A 13,802-nucleotide genomic window follows, 5' to 3' on the forward strand; every position below is an offset into this window, starting at 1 on the left:
ACAAAGTATTAGTTTGTCTGATTACAGTCTACAGAAAAATTATTACATTATTTGAAAAATATTATGAAACTAAAAGTAAACAATGAACTCTTAATATTTTATGAATTGTTTAATACACAATTACGGTTTATTATTATGTATGGCTGTTAAATATGTTTCTATAATAACGACTTGCTCAATTTTTACACAATTTATATTTTTGATGAATTTAAACTTATTTTAAAAGTTAATTTTTCTTCGATGCATTTATTTTGTTTCAATAAGATTGGAAAAAACAAATATTTTATTATTTAACACCAACAATTTTACTATAAACAATTACCTATATTTTTTGTAGAATTGTGAATTGTGACAACTGGATACTTATATAATGTATTGTTATTCATCTGATATAAGTATTTTAGGTTCTGATGAATTTATCGGTTTCAGAATAACTATCTATGTGGGCCAGTCATCACCGTTTGTAACAATAAAAATAAATGCATATTGCATATTATACAATATACTTTCAAAATCGCAACAAAATAAAGTATAATATACTTTGAAGTTAGGTAGGTAGGTACAACAAAATACAATAAAACATAATATGCATAATTCGTTCCAATGACGAAGCCAAAACATTTTTTTTCTATTGTTTTTGTAGAACTAGAATATTCATCACTTGTTATTTTATAACACAATTGTTCTTAAAAAAATTTCGGGGGTGACTTTCTCTCCTGTGTACTACTTCGTAGTTTGTACGTAAAAAATGAACCTATATATTGGGAATAATATTGGAAAATAGTTTGTGTGAGAACTATTAGTTAATTTAGTGCAAGGATACAACCGAAGTTAAAACGATTACAAATTAAGTATACATTAATCAGGAATAGGAAAGTTTGATTTAAAGGGTGGGAGCTTAAATTTACTCTCAGCAGATCACTTTTAAAAATTAGAATGAATCGAACTATTATGAAACTTGATGGTAAAACATTAACTGAGTTCTTATGTTGGTTTTTAAGATAGTAAAATGAAAAAAAAACATTAACGATTCACCGGCACAATTTTGTTTTTGTACAAGCATTTAAAGATACAATTTAGATAAAATTTATCAAAATCAAAAAATGTTGGACATATTTTATAATTTTAAATTTTAAAAATGTTCATTTTTTATAGTTAAGAGTTGAACAAGTCATACACAGTTTCTCAATAGTAGAAAGTTCATACTGTAACCAAAATCTTTATAAAATGTATAAGTATAAATATAGTTTTATTTATTGACAATTTAAGTTCAAATTCGGACAACATTAGATAGGTATTTTAACAATGAATAACGATTTTAGTTATTTTGCTGTAATTTAAAAATATTATTCATTTTGTTATTTTTTTTAATCGCAATGTATTTGGTTTATGTTAATACAATTTAATTTACTATACTACGAATGTCTAATAGTACAATTAATTAGATGTTTTAATAATAATGACATAATAAAATATACCTAGTAACATAAGCTGACGGACTTTCATAGCTCAGAAAATCGTGATCAGAAACTAAAATGAAAATTTTAAGTACCTATGTACGAATATAAGTTTTTATGTGATACCAATAATAAATTATATGTCATGTTTTTTTTCATCGACACAAAAATAAGCATTATTTAAATAAAATATTTAAAATAGATAAAAAAAAAACATAGTACACATTCTCATATAACATCAAATTGAAAACTTTAAGTCAAGTACCTAGGTATAAGTAATAACATTATAAATTTATCTGGTTCATATACCAGGTTTCATGGTATTTATTTTAATTTTTAAGTGATTTATTTGTGCTTTTTAAAATTACTATAGTTTTACATAAGTACTTGCTAAAGATTTAAATATCGTAAAAAATCGATTACTTAGGTGAAAACATGGCAAATATTGTAAACTAGTTAGAAATTATCTTTAAATTGGATCTTTGGTCAGTTATCATTTACTCTCATATTAAAACTAACAAATCTAAAAACGGAGAGCTGAGCATAAATTTAAAGTTACTAAATTTTCTATGTAAAGAAATTTTTTTAAGATTGAGACACTTTTAAGTTATACGGTATGATATAATATGTATTATACTATTATGTGCTATGTATTTAAGGGTATATCAAGTGGACTTTTCAGTTATCTATTTATTAATGTAAAATATATTGGTAGCTATGTATAAAATATTTGTTGATGCTTTTTTTTATAAATTAATTTGTAAAAAAATGTATATGCTATATTTTTACTAATTTTAATAGTTTATTTTTATGTTTAACCAATACGAACAATTTAAATAGGTAAGTACAACAAATATTCTCTTTTCCAGAGCTGAAGAAATTAATTTGATCTATACGATTAAAATTCTGTACTTACCACCTATATTATCCAGTCCAGTGAAACATGTAGTATATGCCGGAGAGCCATGGCCCACGGTACCATAAAAAAGCGGGAACGTGGTTATAAACCATGGTCAGCAATACAGAGGTGTGGTCCATCGTAGACAGGCTTTAGTATTTTAATAGTTAAGTTTAATAAGTGTCAAGGGCTTTCTTCATGTCTGTTTAAAAAGGGGTAGTACTTAGGCAATATGTAATAATGTTAAAATATATTAGGTAGGTATATTGAGCTCGTCGTAAATTATAATATTCAACAATGCACACGTTGCGAAAACATGTCAACGGCACCGCCGCCCAAAAATTAAAAATTGATCTTTTGCTCAAAACATACAATTAACAAAAAAAACTGTCCTTTATTGTGTACAGAGTGGTTTGAGGTTGATATTCTACAGGGCGCAGTGGAATTTGATTCATGATTACGTTGCTTACAACAAAAATAATGAAAAACAATATACAAATCTTGTAAAAGTTGGTCGTAATAATAATATATTTAAAATCATAGTAATTACCTATATCACTTATCCTAAATGATTTAGAAATATAATTTTTTTAATTGACTTCCAATATACGTGCACTGTAAGAATTCTTTATAACAGAAAAATTAATAACTATCAAAATAGTTTCAGTCCACGAGCCCTGAGAGTTTTTCATGTAAGGTGTGTATTGAGAAAAACAAACGTTGGGACCTGTTTTCTTGTGCAGATATAAAAATATAAAATATACCTATTGTATTTTTATGAAAAAAACCTAATAACAAATATTCATACATATTATTACGTATTTTAACTGTATAAGGGTCACACATACTTGATACATCGCAGGCCAATTAAACGTACGTACATAAATATATAATTATATTTAATGCAACAATATACCACAGGAGTATAGGTAAATATTGACATATTGTAATGGGACATTCGTGTGGCCTTGACCGTCAAAGCTTTACTGTACATGAACCTAATCTGTCGCGGAGTATATGACGTAGATAGGTACTTACGTAGGAGTGGACCTAGAAATCTAAAAAAAGGAAATCTAAATTTTTTTCTCTTAACTTTTTTCAAAAAAAAACACAATAATTATAATATTATTATTAAATACTAGATAATAATATAGATAATACATTATAGATATGATTTGAAAATAATGTTAACATATTTATTGATCACCTGACACCTGTATTTTAAATTTATGATATGATAACTTATTTATTACATAAGTTAACACTTGATATTATCCAACATTTTCAACGTGGAGAGGGGCTGAAGACCCTTAGCTCCCCCCTTGGAATTGTGCCTGTGTACAAGAGTGTACAATTACAGTGGTAATGTTTTATTGTTTTGACATGTATTTTTACATGAGGCAACCAAAAATACATTATTATTCTACCGTGATGTATACTATGACAAAGTATTCATTAAAATGTACCTAATATGTGACATATATTTTTTGTGTTACAAACCAATTTAATAACTAGTAACTAATAATATTACATAATAATGATAAACATAAGTGTCTCTCATATAGATAGGTATATTACTATAGATATTTTTTAATAGTAAACATAGTGATTTTATTTTAAGTCTAAGAAGAACTTCATGAATAACTTCATTATTCTACATTTATTGAGAATAATGTAATTGTTGAATACTTTTTTTATAATTATGTAGTACAAAATATGTAGGTACTTTTAATAAAATATCAGTCTTACGTATAAGTTTATGCTATATACATGTATATGGCTGTAAACACAATTGTTAAAAGTAAGGACATTTTATAAATAATTATAAATATAATATTTTCATGTTTACGATTTTTTTAAAAATTTTATTCATTTTTTAAATTTTATTTTATCGAAGGATAAAAAAACATTTGGTAACATAATTAAAATTATAAATAAAATAAAATATAGTTATACCTATAAATATTAAAACATTTGTATTGTTTAGGAAATTATTATTTATAACCTGTGCATACCAATGCACATGTTGTGTAATTGTTGAACGTTTTTCGATTACTATAAAATTTAGAGTGTAGTGGGATGTAATTCGCATATAGTAGGGAGGCAATAATTAGTATAAAAATTATCGGGAGGTTTCGGAAGGCAACTATATATACCATTATATACAGGTTTCACAGTTCGATAATATAATGTAGCGAATAGAGTGATATTGAACTGACGGCCCGTCAACCGACTGCAGTTTTCTCTTTTATGTAACTTTATATAGATAGGTACTGCTTATACACAGGTATTATAAATATATACGGGGTGATTCATTTCATGTAAGACACTTAGCCATTCATAAGCACCAACTTTTTGAAAATATTTGTTGAAAATCATTTTAGGTAGGTACAGAATAAAATTTTTGGAAAAAAAATGATATTTCTTGTCATTATCGTTTTTTTAAGTTTCTTACTCTTTTCAATGGCAACGCACGTTTTTAATTTCATGTTCCGAAGCAGCATATTATTCGGGATATTTCTATCTTCAATGAATAAAAATCGAATTTTGGATGAGTAGTCCTAAGCTCATTAGTTATAAGTTATAACTTTATAGGTACCTATTCAAAGTTTAGACAAGCGGGATAGTAGCAGTGGGTCAACATTTTGCGTATAGTATTCCTGTAAAATTCCACTCCACTATAATCACTATCTTCAAATACTTGTTAATTGTTATAACTCATATACCTATACTCGTCTAAAATTCGAGATTTTTTATTTATCGAAAATATTCTGATTTTGAATAAGGAATTATTGTGTTGTCAGACGGAAAAACGAGTGAAAAAACAATGACAACAACAAAAAAAATAAATAGTAAAAACACATTTTTAAAAAAAATCCTGGTTTTAACGACTTCAAATTACGCGAAAAAAAATATTTTCATAAACGTTAACAATTTTAAAATATTAACGAGTGCGTCTTACATTAAATGGATCACACCCGGTATCGTATTATTATATTATAATTGATTGCAGTAGTTTGTCACACTACCGGTGCCCAGTGCTGTGCAACTGCAGCAGCAGTGTAATACAATATACCTATATATTGGAGCCACGAGTCTAATATGTCCTATATGTTAAGTATATACACGCATTCCGCATTTATAATTACATTGCAGCCCCGCTATCACAACATAACGTACCTCTAATACGAGATGTCCTAAACATAATTTCACAAGTCGGCGGCTCCGTTCGTTACGCTCTCGTATATCCGGGGCACCACTCGAGCTGCAGTTTATAATATACATACAGCATATACCTATACGGCTCGTGTACACAGTAAAAGTATATTGTATGTACACACGCAGCACAGTCACACGCAGCACGCGCGTATTTCTATGTAATATAATATTATTATTATTATTACGGTTTTTTTACGAGAACGAGCGCAGACCACTCGCGATCGCTGTGATGTGACGTGTACCACAGCGGCGGCGATGTTTCAGGTCTCGGGTCTACCCAACCGTAACTGTTGAAATAATAATACTAAAATAACGTGGATAATATAATATCATTGATATCAGCGAAATTTGTATTATGTCGTGTACTGCAGTCGCTAGCAATTACGTAAATGTCTCGCCGATCGAACAACTTCGGGGCGGTTGGCGGGTGCCGGTTCTATTTTAACTGTAAGCACTAAGCAGTGAACACACTATCATTAGGTAGGTTCCTACCTCAAAAAGTATTAACGTTATTAAAAAATCTATTTTTACTTTCTTGCTTTTTAATCAAGCGAGTACCTACATATAGTAAGTAATTGGAATGAAAAAATCTGAATTTTGAAAACTTCAAGAATTTGTGGTAGGTATAGCTGGATGCCTGGATAATAATAAAATGTAACCCAGTAATAATGAATAGGTTGAGTTAGCTTTAATATAGTATATATTAAAGAACTAATAGATCTGATTTTATCATGTTCAAGTACTATAGTATATAGGAGTTTAAAGATTTGAATCCAAAATAGGTAAAGTCCGCGAGTTTAGAAATGAAAACTCTGTTTTAACTCTGAAACTACGAGTGCTAGAAAGTTGGTTGATAACTGAATAGAATGGACTTGTCAAGTAATTTTACGAAATATGAAATTTAAAAATTGATCAACTAACATTTTAACTGAAAGTAGTCAATTGTAGCTAGATTTTTCTGTAGGTATTTACACAGATTTCCGAAACTGGAGAACGATTTTTGTTATTTGGAGAGACGTAGGAATAATACATTGGCTGCGAGAAGTGCAGTAAAGAGTTTCAGACCTTTATATTTAATAGTTCATTCAATACAGAGTACATAGCATCTTTAAAGTTTTGTATCATACAATTACACTTACACATACACAAGTGTTTAGATAGTAGATAAAGACTAAGGTCTGAGTTTTAAGCGAACAATTCGTTTAATGTTTTGAGAGGTACAGTCAATTTTATAGAGTACGAAAGTGCATTCCGTAAAAATAGAATCATTAAACTATTATAAAATTGTTACAATGTTAGAAACAGACCACTAAAATGTTGAATATCTACTTAAAAAAACGCATACTGGTTCAGAAAATTCGAGTACTGGCTAAAGTACTGTGCCTAGTGGCTTAATCCTATTGTAATAAAATTCATATACATATAAATTATAGTTAATAATTCTCCGAAAATTAAAAATCAAGAAAATCTCGACCCAGTAAAAATTGATTTTACATAATTTGTATTTATGGCGTATTTGGGAAAGGGAAAGAGAATAGGGAGATAAAATTCACCAATCGATCTTTTAGATTCTGAAAGAAGAGACAAATGTATTGATTTTACAGTAATATATGTGGGTGTCAGCGAGTACACGTTATAATTTTAAGATGCTTCGATCTTCAACTTTAAGGGTGGTTTCTGATAGAAAATTTGATCTATTTGGTTCTTAACGATTATTATCAAGTTATATCGATTAATCGTTATTAAGTTGTATAGGTTGATCGTTGCATATTCAATTATAATGATTAATAAATAATATTAAAAAATAATATTAATGATAATGATCATTACGCATTACAGTTGCGATTTGTTACATTAACATATAAATAAAAAGTATTTTGCTTACTGATTTTGCACTACTCCATAAACCGTATTTGTTGACGTATTATTATTTTTTTTATGTATAGATTTATTATATTAGAAAGGTGACCGACAAAAATATATAATTGATTTAATTGATTTTCCATGAAGTGTAGGAAATATCAAGATTGTCAAATGTATTGTACAAATTATTGATTATGATATAATAAATTAATTTGGTCCGATTAACCATTCGAAAATGAATAGCACTAAACTCATGCCAAGTCCACATATAAGTATAAAAAACGCGCCCTGTAATTCATCCACATTTAATTTCTTCACTTTGATGTTTCTGTCTTTCTTTATTGGACGCGATGGTGTTGCATCTTGTCTCCATTTGTCATGCAATCCAGTTTCATATGCAGTGATTTGGGCTTTCGACAGTATTCCTTTGTACGGATTCCCCTTTTGCATAAATATTCCAATATTGTAAACAATAACCACTTCTTCCACTTTATTGACTTTTTTGATCGAACCCGAAATCAACGCCTCGAAATGGTCTTCCGGGTCAAGTATAATGATATCTTTTTTTTTCAAAAGTCTTTTTGCAGATGCTACCATATCTATACAGGGTGTATACTCGGTCAAGTTGAAATTTTCTTTGTCCATCGCATGCGCGATCGGTATAAAAGTCGGTACACTGCATATTACAAGTCCGGACTCCCTGACGTCGTTTATGGTGCGCATAGGCTGCTCGTACTTTGGTTTGTACAGGTATATCAGTTGCATCGAAGTGTACACAGCACTAATGTGCAACATGTATATGACCCACGAGAGGAAAATCATTTTCGAAGACACCGATGTGGGTTGTTGTCCACTGGCTACGCTGCACAATATGGCCCAAGAAATAACGAGACAGTAACCATAGTCGGCAAACGCACGTTTCTCCGACGGCAAACTAATACCGGACATCCAGAGCAGGGTAGACGTCAAGAAGAAAACAACGAATAATGTTAGCCAAAAGTTACCGGAGAACACGTTCAACATGTTTTGCCAGTACGGCAACTTCCTGGGTAGTGGTGTGTAAATTGGGAATCGAATGACTTGTCGTGCCGGCGACGAATCGAACATCTCCCTACGCTCGGCTGTGAGAATTCCACCACCGATTAGAAAGTCAGCTCGATGTCTGCTCAACTCTCCAAACCCACCATTCCAAGTTCCGTTCAACAACTTGACGCCCCATCGTTGATTCTTTTTGACCTCGTGAAACTCCAGCTTCACCTTCCCTATCCGGCCCATCAGCTTGACCACTTCGACGTCCATGCCGTGTAACATCTTCCGAGGCGTGTGATTTGACAGCAAAGTCATTGGAGCCCAATTGAACCCTACTATCTTCACCACACAGTTGTAGAACGTGTCCGGTATTATTTTTTCAAACACGTCGAGAACGGTCCATTGGCTGTCGTTGATGTCTTTCCGTGTGCACAAGTCCTCCAGCGTCGGTGTGTGATACTCGCCACACCTCTTCTGAAACGGATACCAGCAAAACGCCTCAATTGCATCGCCGTCGATCGCCGGTATCAGTAACACCGACCTGAACATGTTGTTAGTCCAGAATCGCCGAAACACCGGCTCTAGTATATGTTGAGACAGCTCAGTGAATGTTTCCAAGATCACTATGAAATTCGCTTCCGGTTGCCACAACGCATCTGTGACGTTAATCGTGTCCAAATGATCGACCAAATCGGATGTGTTACGCGCGGCCACCAGGTACGCGTGTGGCAGAATATAACGATTCGGATTGAATAGTTTCACGTGAAATTCGTTCAATAATAACGCGGGCTTATAGTTTTGGTGCATAGAAAACAACAGCTCCGATTGAAAGTTACGAGTGACTCCCGGACTCATTGTCACGTAAACCGTGGTCCGCATTAGATTACTTACGTTCAGTAACTGCACAGCACATTGTGCTAATAGATTTGAGTCACATCTTGCGTAAGACGCAATCCAAACGAAAATCGTAGCGAAAAGTCTGAAACAAGTGTCAAACATTGGGCGTGTGTGTACATATACGTATGTTCAAACTGTTTGAGAGTAATTTCATTACTGTCGTTCGTCGTTGGAACTGAGTCAAAACAAATTAGTGTAATTTATTAATTATTTTCCGGACCAATACGTTCAGTAAACATTTTGACAGCAGTGAAAATATGTTTTATAGAAAGGGAGAAGGATAAAAAAAAATTAAGAGTTTTTTAATCATACAATTATAATTATTTAGTTGATGGGGATTTAATTTTCATACACTAAACACTTTCTTTGATATTATTATGCAAACTATAATATATAGCCATATAATTATTAACTTTTGTTGTACACTTCACGAAAATACGTCACTTGTGGGGGAAAATAACATTTTTAATAAAATACATTCAATGTGTTATAATTTAATTTTAAACTGTATAATTTATGTCCATTTTTTCTACCGTTATGCGTTTTAGCGTTTATAACTTATCACAAGTCACTTTTGACTTTGGTCTAACGCAGTTCATTACCAATATAGGTACCTACTGTTTAAACATTTTGAACGCAGCCCATAACTTGTTTCATTATAGAACCATTACATTTGTATTATATTGTTCGAAACACTTGATTCATCATATTTAATATAAGTAAAAATTGTTTCTACATATTTTGTTCAGTCATCATTTGGTAAAAAAAAAAGATATGCTACTTTTCAAAAATATTTAAATACCTACAATTGTTATCTGTAATTGGAAAATGTATTTGAATGTAAATTCAAATATATTTTGTTTAGTTTAATGCATTTGTACGTTAATCATACACACATACTTAACACATTTAAATTAAATAATGATTTACCTACATACTAAATAAGATCAAGAATTGTAGATCTCACACATTGTTATAATATAGTAGGTAATAGGTAAATTAATCACTTAGAGTTAAATTTCAGCTAGGCAGATGTACATTTTAGGTGTTTTAAACATTAGGTGATATCTTATAACACATTCTTACAACTGTTATAAGATATTATTTTAAAAACGAAATTAAAAATACGAAAATACGAAAATATTGGTAATTGAAATCCAGCGGTAAAACGAAAAAAAATTATTTTGTATTCTGGAATAAAAGTACAAAAAAAAGTATTTAAAGCGTATTTGAAATACTAAAAAAGTATATAAATAAAATAATTTATTTTTATCAGTTTTGAAATTATTTACATAATATTGTTACACTGCATAGTCTACCACTAAGGATGTTTTCCTGTTTTGATAGATGCAAGTCCCAAAGATAGAAAAAAATATACAACATACAAAATATTTATATGTACCTATATATAATAATAATAGTTAATAAGTTTTATATAATATAAGCGATGAAAGATAATAAGACAAATTTAATAAAAACATAGCTATAATAAGGATTTACTTCATAATTATGTCAACTATCTCTTTATTTTAATAATTTAAAAACATCAAATGACAGGCAATTTTTTGTTGTTGTCGGAACTTTTTCACATAATTTCAATCCCGGTATCAGATAGCTGCCATATATTTATTTGGATTTGTGTAGCACTCATCTAGACTACTATACCATATTCTGTGAGGGATTATATTGAAGTATAATATGTATTTTTTTATATGAAAAATGTTTTGCCATGTTCTATATGTGAAGCCCTTGGAACTCTGTTTATAATTATTGTACATCAAGTGAAATGGACATAGAAATGTTGGATATTGGAGATATTAGGAGATGTTTTAATTAAATTTGAAAATGTCAATAAAACAGTTTTATTTTAATTTAATGCTTAGTTATTATTTGAGAACCATCTAATTAGTTTTTTTCAATGAATTTTCTGCTGTTTTAATTACTAACTGCCATTTACCAGTCACAATTAATGGTGTGTCATTTGCATAAGAATATAGACTACCTTATATTTGTAAATTGGACAGTACCAAGTACAAATATTTGAATTTTGAATAGGTACTTAAAAAGACAGCAATCTGCATATACAATTAAAGTCTGTTCATCGGTTCTTGGAATATTATGCACAATAGTACAATAGTTGTACCTATAACGGCTATAACATAGGTTATTTCATATTTATTTATTTTCCGTCTATTTAAAATTAAATTACCCCATGCGTTTCAATTTGACGTTTTTTTCGTCTAAAAATATACACGATCTACGACATATTATGCAATAATTGCTGTATTGTCCCGATCATATTATTATTTATTATTATAATTAAAATGGATTATCTTAAATGGTTAGGTCAGCAGTAAGGTTAGGTTAGAAGGATGAAAAGGACGGAAGAACCGTACATAACGTGCAGTGCATAAAATATCTCTGGAATCGTTATTACCGTTTAGGCAAGTATTGCAATAGTTAAATAGTTGCAGTGTTGGGTAGCATTATAAAAAATTCTAACGAAATTACGTAAAGCCGGGTACAGACTTTGCATATATTGTCATAATATTATGTTTCCGATACTGTATTAGTCCACGATGTTTCTGATTTTCCATTATAGATGGAATCGTAATCGAACATCAGCGTATTATCGACAGCATAATATTGCAATGAATGCTAAGTCCCAGAACCCAGCTTAACATATATCTCGTTAGAACTCTCACAATAAATTTGTAAGTAGCAAAAACGTAATTACATATTTTTTGTACTTTTCCCCCCTTAATTCTCAAACTAATATATATTATGGCGTATTATATTATACTACATTTACAGAGGCGTGCACAGATATTTTCGATGGGAGGCTTATATAAGAAATGTATATGTATGTGTATATAATATATATTTATTATATAAAAATGTTTTTTTAAATTATATTCATTTTTAGACATCTATATACATATAGTAACAAATACCTAAGGGTATAAACACCCCCTCCTAGTTGATACGCCACTGTACATGAATTATAATATTAGGTATGTAGGTATGCATAGAACATTGCAAGTTTTAAGAACTTTGACGAAATTAAATATATTATTTGGGCGCGATGAATTGAATAAACAGTTTTATTTCTATATATGATAATATGATTAGAAATTATTATTTATTTTGCATACATTATTGAGGATTGTATCTGTCTTGGGAATTCTGGAACATTGATGGATACATACGCATAATATGTTTATAATACTATAGGTGATAGGTATACGTATAATCAGTACATTTTTTATTGTACCATCCATTTGTGATTGAACTATCGCCTGTTCAACAATTTTCATTAATGGTAATTTTTTACTTTAAACTTCCCATAGTACTTATAAGATTCATATTCTTATCTAAAAATATGCTGTTGAAGAAAATCAAAGCATTTTTACTGTGCCAAAAGGTGACAAAAGACACAAAAAAAAACAACAGATCATTGTAAAATTAATACATTTATCGCTCTTCTCAGAATCTAAAATATGATAACCTATATCATTAGCTCTATAATTACTTAAAATTAGCTTTATGAATAATTTCACAATACTGTTTACTTTTAACACAATACTATCGTCTATCAGGTTAGGATATTAGGACCCCCCTTGGTATTTTTTTCACTATACGCAATTACGTAAAAATATTTAAAAATGAATTAAAAATTAAAAAAAAAATTTTTCATAGTAAATTTATTAAAAAAAAAATATAAACGAATTGCAGTGTTATTTTCACCATAGAGTTTCGATTAAAAATGTACTGTGAGAAGACAGTATCCTCTGATGTTATTATTAGATATTGGACATTGGATATTGGATATTACTTTGAATTTTATATACAATAAGGTATTTTATAGTAGCATTATTGTATTTATAAAATTTTTTATTAAAATGTTAATTATAAATTATAATATAGATCCTTGTAAAACAGCATAATATTTTGTTGTATTGATATACCCCTACCACCCATTGAAAATAGCTGTGTACGCCCCTGGGTATTATTATTAAATATATATTTGTAAATAACTGTAAATTACTTAACTATAATTAATATCCCTAGATGCCCGGCTTATGCTTTGAGATCAATAAAACAAATAAATAAATGTATACAGATATTGTAAGCTTTCACGTTATTGTATTGCACTTTCAAATTGTTTAATGTAGTCATGTAGGTATAGAGAAATAAAATATACTATTATTTTATACTCTATTTTTTACTAAATTGATTACCTATTTACAATTATGTGATTAATTAATTTGTATGCCAGAATAAACTTTTTCTAGTAGTTTATATGCTGTACAGTATAGGTGTCTAGTTGATCACTGTAACGAATGTGTTAAATTGTAGCTCATTGTCATACATTTTTTTATAAACTCCATATCGTCAAAAATGTCACTTTTAGTTTTATAAAAGTAGCAGGGAGTTTC

The sequence above is a fragment of the Myzus persicae genome, unplaced genomic scaffold (genome assembly GCF_001856785.1).
Source record: "Myzus persicae strain clone G006 unplaced genomic scaffold, MPER_G0061.0, whole genome shotgun sequence".
Classification (NCBI taxonomy): Eukaryota; Metazoa; Arthropoda; class Insecta; order Hemiptera; family Aphididae; genus Myzus; species Myzus persicae.